Source organism: Globicephala melas, chromosome 16, assembly GCF_963455315.2.
Source record: "Globicephala melas chromosome 16, mGloMel1.2, whole genome shotgun sequence".
Classification (NCBI taxonomy): domain Eukaryota; kingdom Metazoa; phylum Chordata; class Mammalia; order Artiodactyla; family Delphinidae; genus Globicephala; species Globicephala melas.
In genome coordinates this window covers 51,404,967-51,421,947 of record NC_083329.1, presented here as the reverse complement: position 1 = coordinate 51,421,947, position 16,981 = coordinate 51,404,967, and the positions used below count along the sequence as shown (strand labels likewise).

The 16,981-nt window shown below is 38.5% G+C and overlaps 1 protein-coding gene across 10 annotated transcripts in view; it reads left to right on the top strand.

Annotated features, from left to right (window-relative positions):
- Nucleotides 1–16,981, top strand: part of NRG3 (neuregulin 3) — a 1,064,106-nt gene that overhangs the window by 908,359 nt on the left and 138,766 nt on the right. The window lies entirely within an intron of this gene.

Sequence of the window (16,981 nt, the reverse complement as noted above, 5' to 3'; positions counted from 1 at the left end):
TATCAGCATTCTGAAATTTGGGGAATTATAGCAGCAGATGATGATGCTGCCTTCCAAAGGGCTGTTAAAATACATGTGTATGGAACAAATAGAGTTCACTTTGAGGGATTTCTGAATGATGATTATTCAATATCAAGCAGAATTGGAAGAGGAAGGCTGTTTAATGTTAATTCCTGAAGGACTGCTAAAAATTCAATGGTAGAAGATTCTCTACTTGAAGAAGTAGACCAACCAGCAGGAATTAAATATTATAAGAATAATAGCAAGGTGTTATGTGTGTGTGTGTGTGTGTGTATACACATATATACATATACACATATATACACACAATATAAAGATGATAAAACAATAAATAAATAATTATAGAAGAATTGCATATAATATGGCATAACAGCTTATACTTAGTTTCTAGAAAAAATATGTCCATTTATAAGCAACATGAATCTAAAATTATCATTGAGTTCTGTAGTAGTTTGTTTTTTGGTTTATGGTTCAAATACAACCAAATAAAACATAACAAATGCATACCTACTATGTATGAGAGATTGTGCTTGTACTTTGAGCAATTAAAATTGTGTTCAGCTGCAAGTAACAGAACACCCAATTAAACAATGATTTCAGTAAACTAGGAGTTTTATTTGTCTGAAGTGATGAGAAGTACAGAGGTGTAGGGAGTCTGGGGCTGGTACAGCACTACAAAGTGTCCTTGGAATTTTAGATCTTTAACTTATTCTCATCAACCATGTTAGCATGTGGCTTCCATCTTCATTCTGGCTGCCTCATAACTGCAGGAAGTCTGTGCCATCCAACTCCAGGCTGAAAGGAGGAGGAGGGCACCTAACAAATGGCTAAATCTTTTAATAAATGATTAACTAAGTGCTCCCATAGAAAGCGATTTGCTGAAAGACAACCTAGAAATTGTCTGTTCTAATGCTATACAGCAGAACTGTGTCATAGAGCCACCGTAAACGGTACAAGGAAGGCTGAAAACCTGAGTATTTAACCTGAGTACATTAACACTTTGAAAAAATTATGATAGAGTGGAGAACAGATATCAAGTAGGCAAATAGAAATGCCTATAAAATCAGATATGTTATCTAATTTAAGCATTTTATAAATCATATGCATTTTATTTCTTAAATAGATGAAGACATTGAGACATATTGAGAGAAAGGTTAAGTAACTTGCCTGAGGTCACATGAGGTTACTAAAGGACAAAATCAGGAATTAAAGCCCATGTAATCAAATGTTAATATCTTTTTCCAGCATATAACATTCGTCCAGGTACCACCAAGCAATATATTCCTTAGAAAGTCAATTACAAAAAAAAAAAACAATTTGTTCATCATTCGCCAGTCACGTGGTCAATGCCTTTTGATGGTAGAGATTTTGCATTTTTTCATCCTAGACTGAAACAATTTTTAGGGCACAGGCCATGTCTTCAACATTTTTTATTTTTTTAAAGAAGATGTTGGGGGTAGCAGTTTATTAATTAATTTATTTATTTTTGCTGTGTTGGGTCTTCGTTTCTGTGCGAGGGCTTTCTCTAGTTGTGGCAAGCGGGGGCCGCTCTTCATCACAGTGCGCAGACCTCTCACTGTCGCGGCCTCTCGTTGCGGAGCACAGGCTCCAGACGCGCAGGCTCAGTAGTTGTGGCTCATGGGCCTAGTTGCTCCGCGGCATGTGGGATCCTCCCAGACCAGCGCTCGAACCCGTGTCCCCTGCGTTGGCAGGCAGATTCTCAACCACTGCGCCACCAGGGAAGCCCTCTTCAACATTTCTGTATCCCTGATACTTAGTGTTGATTGGTAGAAACAGAGATATCAAGCTAGATAAATCTGGATTTAGAGACTATTTTTTCAGCTTACAGAATCTGGGGGAGAGGGTTTTGTTCTTGTTGTTGTTGTTTTTAATTTTTCCAATACCCACACAAGGCATCATAGAACATGTTCTAGAGTATGCATTTAGCAAATTCTTGCTAAAGGTTTAAATAAATAATTAAAATGTGATTTTGTATGGATGTAAAATCTGTATGTGCATATATATATGTAGAGTAAGAAGAATAGCAGTAAAAAGAGCAGTGCCTATTGGAATTATGATTCATTTGGTTAAAAGGTCACACAGAGCTGGAAAAATATTAAGTGATAAATTGATAAATTATAAATTAATAAAAATATTAATTGATAAACTCAACCTGGGTTTCACTGTGATGAATTTCATTCATTCAATCCAAAAATATTTATTGAGCACCTACCTTATACCAGCCATTGTCCTAAACATCATGGATACAGTGAATAAAACAGAGAACGTATTATTATGGGTTGAATTGTGTCCCCAAGTTTCATGCATGGAAGTCCTAACCCGCAGTACCTCAGAACGTGACCTCATTTGGAGATGGAGTCTGTAGAGGGGTAATCAAGTTAAAATGAGGTCATCAGGGTGGCCCTAATCCAATATGATTAGTGTCCTTATAAAAAGGGGAAATTTGAACACAGATGTCCACTAGTCTGTCCATAGTTTAGTCCCTGCAAACTATATAAAGATGAAGGCAGAGTCGGGGTGATACAACTTTGGCTAAGGAATGCCAAAGATTGCCAGAAAGCCACCAGAGACTAACAGGGGGGCATGGAACAGATTCTCCCTCACAGCCCTCAGAAGAAACTAACCCCTCTGACACCTTGATCTCGGACTTCCAGCCTCCAGAACTCCCTCTGACAACTTGATCTCGGACTTCCAGCCTCCAGAACTGTGAAACCATAAATTTCCACTGTTTACCCCACTTTGGAGTACTTTGTTTTGGCAGCCCTAGCAACTATACACAAGTGAAGCCCCTCCCTCCTGGAACTTTACATTCTAGTCTGGAGCAGGGAGGGAAATAGATAATGTTGCATATAGTAATAAAGTCTAAGGAGTAAAGAAGACTAGGGGGAAGGAGATAAAACATGCCATCTTATGTAATAGGATCTCTGATAAAAGGACATTAGAAGTGAAAGGAGGTAGGGATTGAGTTGTGTTGATATCTGGAGGAAGAACATTTAAGGGCAGGGGAACAGCCAGTCCATAGCTCCTGGGAAAAGGAGTGCTTCTGGGTTAGAAGAGCTGCCATGAGGTCAGTTGGTTCAATTAGAATAAGGGACAGAGAATGGTAGCAGTATAGTCAGAGATTTAATGGAGGAGCAGATTGTATAGGTCCGTGTTTTATTTTGATGATAACTGGTTTCTATTCTAAGTGACATAGAAAGCCATGGGAGGGACTTTTGAGCAAAGGAATAATGTGATCTGACTTAAAATTTCAAAGGATCTCTCCAGCTGCTGTGCAGGAAGAAACTGTGGGGAGGGGGGCAGAGTTGGAAGCAGAGAAGTCAAGGAGGAGGCTAATGTGCTAAAAACTTCCAGGTGTGAGATGCAGCTGGTTTGTGCCAGAAAGGTGGTGGAGGAAAAGATGATAGGCAAGTGAAGGGTCGGCTGAAGCATCCCAAATACGACGGGAAGCTTGACAGAGAAATGGAGACCAGATCTATGGAGGATGCTATAGGAAGTTTCTGTTTAAGAAGAGCAGTAAAGGAGAGGGAATTGAATGTTAGTACTGGAAGGAATAGATGAAGTTGGTGTCCAGGAGAATTTGGCTTGCTACCGTCATGAAGCCATCCAGAGCAATGGGGTCATCAACCAACACATAATTTATTCCTACTACTCATATCTTTGAGTGACATTTATGGACCCTAGTGAGCTGTGGTCACAATTTAGTCCCTGCAATGAGCAAAGGAATTTCATTTTCCCTAGAGAAGGCTCAATTTGAACAAGGGGGGAAATGTCATTATTTTAATCTCCTATGGCTTTGAACCCCTTATCTAGGATTTACATCTATCTATTAATATGAAGAAAAGGAAATTCCTTAAAACAAAAATTCAAGCTGATTTGACATCAACTAAGTAAAAATGTTTGGTTTAATAACAGCAAATGCCCATAGCAAGAATAATTCAATAGTTAAGTACTTAAGTAGTTTGAAGTCCCACAAAATTTGTTGAAAATTTCTTTGCACCTAGCTGTTTGCATATATTGTTTAGTAACCATGCAAATTACCTTATCGTATATTCCAATTTTTGCAACAGCAAGAAATGCCCATTTAAAACAAAATTTTTTAAATAAAATAAAATTTAGGGATAACATGACTATATTGAGTTCAGTGTAATTGTATCTAATATTGCAGTATAATAAGCTAATCAGCCTTCTTGATTTTGTAGCAGTAACAAATCTCAGTCTAAAAAATGTGGAGTAGATGTGTATACAAAGCCATTTGTGTCGTGGGTTCAAAGTGTAGGTACTTGAAACGTGGGTTTGAATCCAAGCATTGTTAGTCACAAGTTGAAGGATCTCGTTAACCTCTATGTGCCTCAGTTTCATCTCTAACATGGGAATAAAAATAGCAACTACTTCATAAAATTGCTGTAGGTTTTTAATTAATTAAGACACGTACAGTGTATAGATAAACGGCTGCTTACAATAAGCCCTCAAAGATTTAAGCTACATTATTATCTTCGTTATTTAAATTTCCTTCTTTTCTATCTCAAGTTGCATTTCACTGGGTTAGAGAAAAGTGTAATCACAGTTCATCCTTGACTCGTGTTCCCTGAGGATAGCGTCACAGTTCTGTAAAGAGGTGTGGTTTACCCAGTGCCCAGGCACCGGTGCAGCTGCAAGAGGTGGTAGATGGGCAAGTCCTCTGTGCTCTTGTCTATCCACGCTGGAATCTGCTGAGGTGTCCTCACTACTGTCATGTGTTTAGTCCACAGAGGCCATTGCTGCAGACTGTAGTCTTCCCAACCTCCTAGCTCATGTATGTCAGGCTCTCGGTGATTGTGCCTGTCAGGTTCACGGGGAATAAATTGACGTGCCTAGGTGCTACCCACCCTGGCAGATCTGAGGGTCATCTCTCTGGCTCCTCTAGCATCCCATCCTTCAGTGTAAAGCTGAAGTTGGGAGAGCAGTGGACATGGGGTACTCTGGTCTTGCTGCCTCCAGGGACCGTAGTTAGCAAGTTCAAGGCAGCCCTGTTTGGGAAGCTGTTTCACTTCCTCTAGTTGGAGCAGTGGGATGGTGAGAAGTGCATGATTTGGCAGCAGCAGTGTGCATACTTTTTTCTGAAGGTCACCTCCCAGGCCTTTTGGCTTTCCTCCATTTCTTCCCTTCACCTAGAAACTCTTTAATGTATTAATTTGCAGGGGAGCCTGGTTCTTTGTCTATACCATCAAATCTAGTATTTTATATTTCAGTTTCTTCTGAGCCAAGGATTTTGCAACTCACAAACTTTTTTTTTTAATTGCTAAGACCTCCCTCCCCGGAAGCAACAGACAAAAGAATACAGGATAGAAGGAACTACCTGTAACAGAGGTCACATTGAGTAAAACTTCAAAAATCCATGCAGCTATTTAATTTTTCTTTATTTACTCAAATACTCTCTCTGTGCCAGGAACTATAATATAAAGACATACTAAGCATGGCTTTTTTTAATTAAGTTCCTTATAGTCATTTGGGGGAAGATGAGCAGGAAAACAAAGAACTATAATAGAGTGTGATGAACCTACAGTACATAAATATAAAAGATTCCATGAAAGACTGTTTCTATTGGAGACAGTATGTGGGAAAAGATATGCATTCCAGAGCGAGTTGTGTTTTAAAAAAGTGAGTCGTTATGAATGAAGTTCACCAGACTGCACGTGAGCAAGGTGAGGCTTTGGAATTGGAGAAGGAATGTGGCGGTGGGGCTGGAGAAGCAGGATGGGGCTGGATCATTAATGTTTGACTTACATGGCATGCTAGGCAAGGTGGAAAGTTTTCTGTGGGGACAGCGGCATGATTTAATGAAATTACGTGCTTCCCATCTTGGGAAGCAAATTAGCCCATCTTGAGCAAATTAGTACACCTTTCTGAATCTCAGTTTCCTCATCTGTAAAATATTATCTGCAGAAAGGATGCTGTGGGGATGAGTCAGCAGGATGTCATATAGACTCACAAGTCTATCATTTGTAGATGGTAGCTTTGAAGAATAACATTGTAGACCCTATTCATTTGCTTTGCTAATGTCTAAGTGATGTAAAATTAGAACTTTATAAATTCATCCATACTCAGCTTTTGACATCCACATAAATTCATCCATACTTAGCTTTTGACATCCACACAGCATTTTGAAAAGGTTATCTCACTAATAGGATGCCCGGCAGAGTGATTATTTTTTATCCACATATCTAGAAAACACACACAGAGAGTTATCAAGACTATAGAAGAGGGTAGTGGGTGAGAACTTCAAAGTACCTGGATTCCACTGGGTTCCCAGCTAATTATAGCCAAAATTAGATAATAGTTTCTTCCATTATTTTAATAAAGATGCTTTCTCTAGTTTTTCTACACTACGAAGAATTCAGCCACTCTGGGGTAAGCCATTATTGGGTGAAGGCTCTACCAGTTTAATTTCCATTTCTTTATTTCTGTTAAATAAAAGAAGCTTACATAAGTCCTATGTTATTAACTACTTAATAGATTTAGGAAGCAGGTAGCAAAAGAAGAATTGTTCTTTGCGTTTAAATGAACCAAATAATACCCTCAGCTGGTTATGCATTTAGGGGGAAAGAAATTGCTACATTTTAAGTCTGCAGAAGTAATACATTAATCCATTAGTGAGCCCAAGTGTGTTGTCTGTTGTGCTCATTATCGAGCATTCCCAGGTGTTCAGGGGTTTTTGAGTCTAAATTGTCGTGACTTTTAAACTTGGTAATAGAAATATCCAGCATAAGTATCATAAGCTATGAAACTATTCCCATACCAGTGCTTTTTACAAAAAAAAGTACAGCATTAAATATTAAATTAAGATGTTCCCCAATATTGGAATGTGTTGTCAGAATGAAGCTAAGAAACAAAATTAGTAATAGAAACCGTAGGGTTGCCAAGTTTTCTTCCCAGTTGCCTGATTTTTTGTATCATTTTAAGAGCACAATACCAAATATTAGGCACCGTGAGTATGTGCATTTAAACAAATAAATCAATTGATTTCTTCAGATACTCATTATCCATCTATTTGTGGATTCAGTCAACAAAAATGCTTTGAGCATTTACTACCTGCTAGATAGGGCACATAGTCTGGAAGGAGGCGAGACTGCCAGACAAATGACCACAAGATAGAATTGAAAGAGCAAAGTGTTATTAGAAAGGGCACCTCTTGGGGAATTGTTTGAGCTGAGTCTGAAAAGAGCAAGATAAAGCAGTTCTTTCAAAGATCAGGAGCTCTAAAAATCATGTTGTATTGAAGCACTTTCTTTCATTCCACGAATGGAGCTGAGTTTGTGTATGGAACAGAGGCAGAGGGTGAACACAGGAGTGAACATGGCTGCCATGGATGGCTGTGGATAAAAGCCTCGTTGAGGCTTTTCTCTGCAACCTTAGTGGCTACCAGTGCTTCCCTCTTCTCCCAAAGAACATTAAAATAAGAACTTCTTGGGCTTCCCTGGTGGCACAGGGGTTGAGAGTCCGCCTGCCGATGCAGGGGACACGGGTTCATGCCCCGGTCCGGGAAGATCCCACATGCCGCGGAGCGGCTGGGCCCGTGAGCCACGGCCACTGAGCCTGCGCTCCACCAACGGGAGAGGCCACAGCAATGAGAGGCCCGCGTACCGCAAAAAAAAAAAAAAAAGAACTTCTTATATAAGTAGTCACTTGCCTGAACATCTCAGTTCATTGAGGTGATAGAAGAGAAAAAGAAAAGACTTTTCCTCTTTCTTTTCTTTTTTTTTTTTTGTTCCCTGCAGGTGATTCACAATTCAGTGAGGAATAAACTATGTAACTCGAAATATAGTTTGTGTGTGTGTTTTAATGGAAGCCTATTGAAAGTGTCCAGAAAATCTGGAAGACTAAGGTAGAAAATCTCGCCTGAGAGAAAGCATTATAGTTTATAAGCATGATTTACTTTTTAAAAAAATCTCACAATGGTATACCTCATTGAGAAAGAAAATTGGTGGGGTTATGAAAAAGATTCAATAAACATTTACTTTCCATCTGCTACTTGAAAGGCAGAAGGGGAAGTGAAGGAGGGGCAGGCAAAAGATCCTAGTTTTCCTAATTAGTGATGGTATAGGTATATCTATATTGGTTATATTTCAGTGCACAATAATCCTACTCCTAAATACAGATCCCATTATCATTCATAGAAAAACAGAGCAGGTAACGTTATTTCAGGCTTTCAGAGATGGCTTCAGGAGGAAGTGGTCCTTGAAAGACAGACTGAGTTTGTAGGAGGAAGACTTGAGAGTCCATCAGGAAAGATATTCAAGGCTAGTGTAATGGCTGGAATAAAAACATGAGATGTGTGGGTATGGGCCTATTTGAGGGAAGTGCTGGTAGAACAGAAGCTTTAGAGAGTTAGGAAAAATGGGTGACTTCTTTCTCATATTTTAAGTGATTTCCTACAGAAAAACTTTAAATAGCCAGCTACCTTCTGCATTTGAAGAACTATTTGTCATGCAATATATTTTTCCATACAAATAAATACCTTTACGTAAAATAAAATAGAGCAAAGCCAGTGGCAGTGACAATGGACAAGCCTACCGTTCAGAGGCCAACCTAAAGAGTGGTTACCAAAAGCAAAGTACAAAAGTGCCAGGTCTGTCTTGTGTTGTCTTGTCCCACATCATTTCTTGATGGCATCAGGCATCACTTAAGAATAAGCTTCCAACACACAGGCTTGTTTTGGGTCTTAGCTCTGACACAGTTAGCCCAGCCTATCATAAGTTGCACTTTCTCGGCCGCTAATCAGTTTTCCTGAGTCCTAACCTAAAAGGACCTCTTCCTGATTATGACCTTAACTTGCCTCCTAGTTTGAATTATCTTTGCTATTTCCTCGGTGTGGACTTGCTCTTTTCTTTACTTCATCATGAATGAGGCTTTTTGCCAGCTCCATTACTTCCCTGCATTTGGGTGTTGCAGATCAATACCTTGGGCAGTTGGTTCAGGACCAAGAATCTTCGACCTCTTGGCTAATCATTCTCTTTGGTCCCTCTATTTTTGGCAGATGGGAAGCAGAAGATACCTTTGTTGGGATCCCCATGCTACCAAAGCTGTCATCTGTTGGGAGGTGGGAGTTAGGTTTCTTTGCTCTTTGCTTAGGAGAGTTCATTTCAGAGCAATGTTTCTTAAAATGTGTCCATCATTTTCTGAATTAGTATTCATCATGAAGCTATTGCAATTTTGAATTCAGGAATATAATGAAAAGCATAGTGCTAAAACAACTGGTTAACAAAAGCTTTAATTAATTAGCATATCAACTGCAAACACATATAATGCTGATTGCCATATACTTCTTTCTTTCCTTTCTTTTACTTTTTTGAGTAGACATTCCCCTATTTTATTATAATCCTTACATCTACCCACCTTAATCTCTTCTGTATGTCTTCATTGATAATAAAATGGATTGAAGTTGAAAAGTTACAATCTGTAAAAGTATACAAAACAAATATTTCAAAGATTGCTTGAATGGTTTGACATTATTAAGAAGTAACCCCTTAAATAGCATATATAATAATATTTTAATTACCATGGAAAATTGAATACTTTTTCCTGATAATTGACCACTTGTTCACATGAATCCTAAATTACATACAAAAATTATGTGCCAATGGTATACATGTGTTGGACACTTTCAGATAATAATCTGGTGATTTTTGGACTCCAGAATTGTAGTCTCATGTAAGTAGTAATTAAATGTAGTACTTTGATATGGGGGGTGTTCTAGAAACATTTATGTATATTGTTTTTTCAATATCAAAAGAGTTGCACCCAGAGGTGTAATGTTCATTGGAATCCTCAGAAACTGAGGTGATGGAAAACAGCCTGGATGTGCTCTGAAGGAATTCAAAATATCACATGCAGTGGGCAAAGGGGCTGACTCAGATGGCATTTCATTCATTCAATAAATATTTATTGAGCATCAACAAAATGTCAGATTTTGATAGGCTAGAGTGATAAATCAGTGAGCAAGAGAAATAATGACCCTTCACTCCTGGGATTTGAGATAGTTTTCCACCCTCAGAATATAGGCATCTATAAATACGGCCTTTAGTTTTCACAACGCTTATTTTCTTCAGCTATTAAATGGGGGTCAGTAGCACTACTTTACAGGCTAATTTTTTTTTTCTTTTTTTTGCGGTACACGGGCCTCTCACTGTTGTGGACTCTCCCATTGCGGAGCACAGGCTCCAGACGCGCAGGCTCAGTGGCCATGGCTCACGGGCCCAGCCACTCCGCGGCATGTGGGATCTTCCCGGACCGGGGCACGAACCCGTGTCCCCTGCATCGGCAGGCAGACTCTCAACCACTGAGCCACCAGGAAAGCCCCAGGCTAATTTTTAAAGTTATATAAAATAATGTGTGTGGAAGTTCCCAGTGAGAAAATATGAGAAGTTGATAAAATATGACAAGAGCTGGGGAATTTCAAGGACAAAAACCCCTAGTGCATTCACCTGTACAAATTTGCTATCATCGATTATATAACCAAAATAGCAGTATTTTTTGAATGAAGAATTCTTCTATATAATGATAATTCTTATTTAATTCTTTAATCAATAATTGTGAACATGAAATCATTTTAAGTCTAATGTTCTAAGATGTTTTCACTGGAAAATTCTACAAGCCATTTAGGCAAGATTCATCCTTGAAGAGCCACTTAAACAAAGAGTCACTCATAAACCTCAGTTGTAACTCTGATTTGTTATTTGATTTCACGGAGCGGAATGCCCATCTTGAGTTTGCGCTGCACGAACGTGTGGCCGTCTCCATGGCTGCTTGCTTCTCCTCCTTTGATACAAACGAATATTTTTATTTAGAGGATGAGAGGGGAGTGTGAAATAGAAGTGTCTCTGTGCAAGAGGAATCCGTAACAGAGCTTTTGAGAAGAAAAATTAAGAGGTCATGTTTCATTACAAGGCCCGTGGAAGGGAGAATGGGGCTATGTGCTCTTCTGGAAAAGTGGTTTTACTTCTCCATGATTGATGACCTGTCTGGTGTGAGGCTGGTCACAGTATTAATGTCAGGACTTACTCTCAACAGTAGAAAAAGCTGTCAGTTCTGATATGATAGAAGTAAGAGTGGGATTGGGATTATAGAGCTGAAGTGGCCACAGAGAGTCCTCTGACTTAGGCCCATGAGGCAAGGTGATTTCGTGTAAAATTGACTTTAAACTTATTTTACATGTACAGAGAGAAGACCAGAAAGAACTGAAATAAAAATTTAACAGGAATTAGTTTCAAAATATAATAAGAAATGTATCATTTTCATTAATATGATGTTTTACTGTCCAAATTTTATTCATAAACATGTAGAAATTTTGGACTTCCCTGGTGGCACAGTGGTTAAGAATCCGCCTGCCAACGCAGGGGACACAGGTTTGAGCCCTGGTCTGGGAAGATCCCACATGCCGCGGAGCAACTAAGCCCGTGCGCCACGACTACTGAGTCTGTGCTCTAGAGCCCGCGAGCCACAACTACTGAGCCTGTGTGCCACAACTACTGAAGCCCACGTGCCTAGAGCCCGTACTCCACAACAAGAGAAGCCACCACAATGAGAAGCCCATGCACCGCAAGGAAGAGTAGCCCCCGCTACTAGAGAAAGCTCATGCGCAGCGACGAAGACACAACACAGCCAAAAATAAATTTAAAAAAAAAATTTTTTTTAATGTAGAAATTTTAAGATCAAATATATATGTGTGCTGATAAAAATAAAATTACCTGTTTAACAAGGTAGCATGATTTAATGGAGAGAGCATGGAGGTTAGAATCTAACCTGCATTCATATCCAAACTCTTGCACTGAGTAGCTGGAAAAAGGATAATCTGATAATAGCCCTCTCCTTTTAGGACAACATGATAGAATGGAATGCAATGCCTGGAAAGGGCCTTTCCTTCCTCACCCTGCAGGAGTGAGCTCACACTCTTGCCAGCTCTCCTTCCCTCCCTGTTGCGGGACTGACCCAAAAGGCCTGAGAGATTCACGTCTGGCTATTCTTGACTCCCAGTTGTCACGTTGTCTTAGTGACTGCCAAGTGTCACTTCCCTCTGGTGAACAGTTATATGCTCTGGGAGCCTGTGGTGAGCCCTATTCCCCCATCCTGTGACACCTTAATCTTTTTGAAAGGTATATATTCTGAGAATCCCATGGATTGCTTCTAGACTCTAGCTTCCCTCAGCCCTTACCCTCCTAATCAGAAACCTTAGAGTCTATCCCAGCCTCTCCTAGTTTACCTGTCTTGTTATAATAAACCGGGACACACATGACAGTGCCTTGACGTGTGACATCTCATCACCTTGTCCATGATCTTCTCCAGGAGCAAGCAAAATACAGTGACCCACTGGTGAAGCATGACACAGTTACATCTCTTTACAGTGATTCTAGAAACTACTAGAGAATGATAAGCACAGGTGTCAGGAGTCAGCAGATGTTCAAGACCCAGCTTACCATCTTCATAAATCCAGTTTAGTCTTCTTAGTTGTGATGGACTACCTCCTCCTAAAGCGTCACCACTGAAAAGTCATTTGACATGGATCTGAGGGTAGAATCTACAGAGTGACGGATTTCAGTTCAGTGATTAAGATAAACCATTTATAAAATGACATATTTTATAGTTGAGTGGCTAGTTTCCTCCACATTTAAATGGGACCTGTTTCCCAGCACGGGTACTATGATAGATTACTACCACAGAGTGCTTCATAACAAGGTGGTAGCTTACATCAAGTTGGGAAATACTCCACCGGGGGAGTCTCGGCACACATATGAAGACCTTTAGGGATTCTTGCAGTGGAGAAGCCTGTTGAACTTTAAGCGACTATTCTAACTTTTTAAAACACAGAACAATATTTTCATATAATATGTTTTTCCACATCCCCTGGAATAAGGGCTTAAATCATCCCATTTGGAACTACTCTATGATAGAACTACCTGTTCAGTTACTTTTAATATAAGAGTGACACTGAAACTCACATTCATGTTGCATCGTCCCGGTGCTGCATTACAGGGGTTCCTCATCACAGGCTGGACAACTTGTCTCATCTCGCCCTGAGATTGGAATCAAGTCAAGGATTGCTTTTGGTTGCTTTTCCTCATTCTGCCCAGATTGAGGGAACTGTTTGTAGCCCCTTGTTGTCTGTCTGTCAACATATAAATAAGAAGCTTTGAGGGACTTCCCTGGCAGTGGGAAGATTCCACTGGTTAAGATTCCACTTTTCCACTGCAGGGGGCATAAGTTCGATCCCTGGTTGGGGAACTAAGATCCCACATGCCGCGTGGCCAAAAAAAAAGAATTATGGACATGTTGGAAACATGTGGGCCTTGAATTTCCCGGAGTTTTTGACTTTATAGCATGTTAAGTTTGTCTCCTTGGTCACTTCCGTAGCCCTCAAATCTTAAGCACGTTTTGGGCAGAGCTGCTGGCATTTGTTAAGTGTGTTGCCAATTTGAAGATTATTTGGTTCAATGGCTGGCACATATTCAGGCACAACTCCGCACATCCCTTGCCATATGTACAAACAAATAACTTCAATTAGGCAAGGCTCGTTATGAAGAAATCTCCCTAGGAACCAATGAAAAGATGTTAATGATTTGCCAGTTTGGTTCCTTGGAGAGAGGGAATCCCTCTCTACCTAGCTTATATTGGGCACTTCATCAATAAACCAGCGGTGAGCAAATAAATAAGTAGTGCTTCTACAGTGCCTGAGGATACTTGAAAACAATTTGTTCTCTTAAGTGGATTAAATAACTCCTCCCTGAACGTCTTATTAACTGATGATTTTGTAAAAATTAGCTTTTTCTTCATAAGGAGGGCATAAGTAAACCCTGAGAATGACTGGTGGCTGAAAGTCGAGAAGCTTAGGCTCAGTTGTGTTTCTACTACTTATCAACAGTGTAGTTTTGGGAAAGTTTGTTTACCCCTGTTCCTCATCTGTAAAATGAGGATCATGACAGTCTTATAAGTTTCTGTGAGTTAATACTTTAAGCAGTTCCTGGCATGTAGTAAGTGCTCAGTATATCTTAGCCACTACTATATAATCAAAGGGTGCAATATTCCCAAAGAACTGCAATTTTTACGTATAAAAGTTCATCAGACTCTAAAAGAAATGGGAATTATACATTCTAATACATGCCATAGGGAAGATCAAACTGTTTTTCTTGAAGTTATTTGCCTCCTCCTTCATCCCAATATCTGCACAGTTCTTGGCGCCTGGTTTGTTGAGTGAATGAATAAATGAGTAATTAATTGATTCATTCTTATCACATTCCTCTTGATGTTTTCGTGCAGACCTGAATATCCCCAGGAACGCTGTTTGCTTTAAGAATTAGCCAGTGAAGGGTTATGAGAAGTATTGTGGTTTCTGTTCTGTGTGACTCAGTTGACAAAATTAATTGCTTTTCTGTCATGCAATTTCATGGATTTTCATCAATCCTTTTGTCTGTTAACAAATCCTGTCAGTATCTTTAAACCTGCAATAATGATCAGTGTTTAGCATTTTAGTAAAAGAATGGAAATGTGTGTGTGTGTGTGTGTGTGTGTGTGTGTGTGTGTGGTGAGAGAGGGAGAGCGAGAGAGAAAGAGGGAAATTTTAAATAAGATCTAACTTTTTATTTGTGTGTTTCAGTAGTGTCAGTCTTCATGAGTGTTATTATAAAAAGTAAATAATTTCTCTATACAATCTAAGAATATAATGCCATGTTGCTTGACAGTATTTCTGAGAACTACTACTCTAATAATTAGATGTAACTTTTCTGCTGTGTTAAGAGTAGACAGATTTCCTTTCTCTTAAGACATCTACTTACACCGTTTAGTGTTTGAATAATTTTAAAATTCTGATTTCTGTTCTTTTACTGGTTATGAATTCATTCTGGTTTAAAGTGTTTAGATTGCCCTCAAATTTATCAAACTTGCCACTCATTTCTTCGTGCAATTTCCAGACTTACAAAGCCTGATTGCCCATATCTCCTGTCTCATATAGAAATGGACCCACCAAGGTTGTGGGAAGAATGAAGAGTGACCATTGGTTATACTTGCCAGCAAAACAGACTACAGCCAGCCATTTCTGAGCCATCTCAGTTCTACTAGAAAGTTCTTTTTTTTACATTGAAGTATAGTTGATTTAACAGTGTCGTATTAGTTTCTGGTATACAGCAGTGACTCAGTTATATATATATATATATATATATATATATATATACACATATTCTTTTTCATATTCTTTTCCATTATGGTTTATTAGAGGACATTGAATATAGTTCCCTGCGCTATATAGTAGGAGCTTGTTGTTTATCTGTTTTATGTGTAGTAGTTGTACCTGCTAATCCCAGACTCCTACTGTATCCCTTTGGTCCCTTTCCCCTTTGGTAACCATAAATTTGTTTTCTATGTGTGAGTCTCTTTTTGTTTCATAAATAAGTTCATTTGTGTCATATTTTAGATTCCACATATAAGTGATATCATATGGTATTTGTCTTTCTCTTTCTGACTTATTTCACTTAGTATGATAATTTCTAGGTCCATCCATGTTGCTGCAGTTGGCATTATTCTTTTTTAAGGCTGAATAATATTCCATTGTACCACATCAATTTTATTTTATTTTATTTTTTAGTTTTATTGGAATATAGTTGATTTACAATATTGTTTCAGGTGTACAGCAAAGTGATTCGGTTATACATATACATATATGCATTCTTTTTCAGATTCTTTTCTCATATAAGTTATCACAGAATATTGAGTAGAGTTCCCTGTGGTATACAGTAGGTCCTTGCTGGTTATCTATCTTATATATTCTACTAGAAAGTTCTTGTTCAACCAGACTAGGGCTAATGGCTGTTCTGGCTGTAGGCAGAAGGTTTTTTTTATTCCCAATCTTTTTTTTTTTTTCTTTTAGTCTCATGATAGGTAATCTCACCCACATCCCTGCTTTAAAATAGCACAACTCTAGTCTCTCCCTAGTGTCCTAAGTACACACAATCATGAAGATTTTTTTCACACAAGAACCCAAACATGGTCTAGCCAACTTTTCTACAATCTCCATTCAAAAAGCACATTCTCCTCCTCCCAGGACAAGCTTTTATGGAATCTTGCCCACTCTATCCAATGCACATTTTCTCATTTTCCATTATAGCAGCATCACAAAGAATTTTCAAAGCTTTCTCTCTGTGGGCTCCCACTGATTTCTGAATTACTTGCGAACAAAAATCTTGTCTTTTTATGTAAGTGTGCTAGATAGCTATCATAGTATATATTAAGCAGGTAAAAAATGCCATGGAAAGGAAGAAATGTATCTACTTTTAAAAAACATCATTACCATAGTTCTTTATATGAGATATTTCTCAATTAAAATAATTCCTAATAACTTAAACACTGAACTATTTACAGGCAGGTTCATAGATACGTAAAGTAGATTAGAGGTTGCCTGGAACAGAGCAGAGAGGGGAAAATGGGAAATTATTTCTTAGTGGGTAGAGTTTCTCTTCGGAGTGATAGAAAAGTTTGGGAAATATATTGGTCATGGTTACACAACATTTTCAATGTAATTAATACCACTGAATTGTACACTTAAAATTTGTCAAAATGACAAGGTTTATGTTATATATATTTTACCACAATAGAATTTAAAGATGAGTTATTTACAAATAAGAAAGGCATTGAAATATTCAAGATAACTAAATGCATATTTTTTAAAAAGAAAATCTTTCCTAAATAGAGAAGTCATAAAAGGGAGCCCAGAAATTAGTCTTGGAAATAAACATGATCTTAGGAATACTGGGTTTTTTTTTTCATTTATTCTCATTTAAGAAACATATTACTACAACAGAAATCATCATTAAATAATGCAATGAATTTTAAAAGTGAATAACTGAATGATTAAAAGAAAGCACCATTTAAATAAACAACTCTCCAAAGTTGAATGGAGTTATCCCTCTGTTGATCA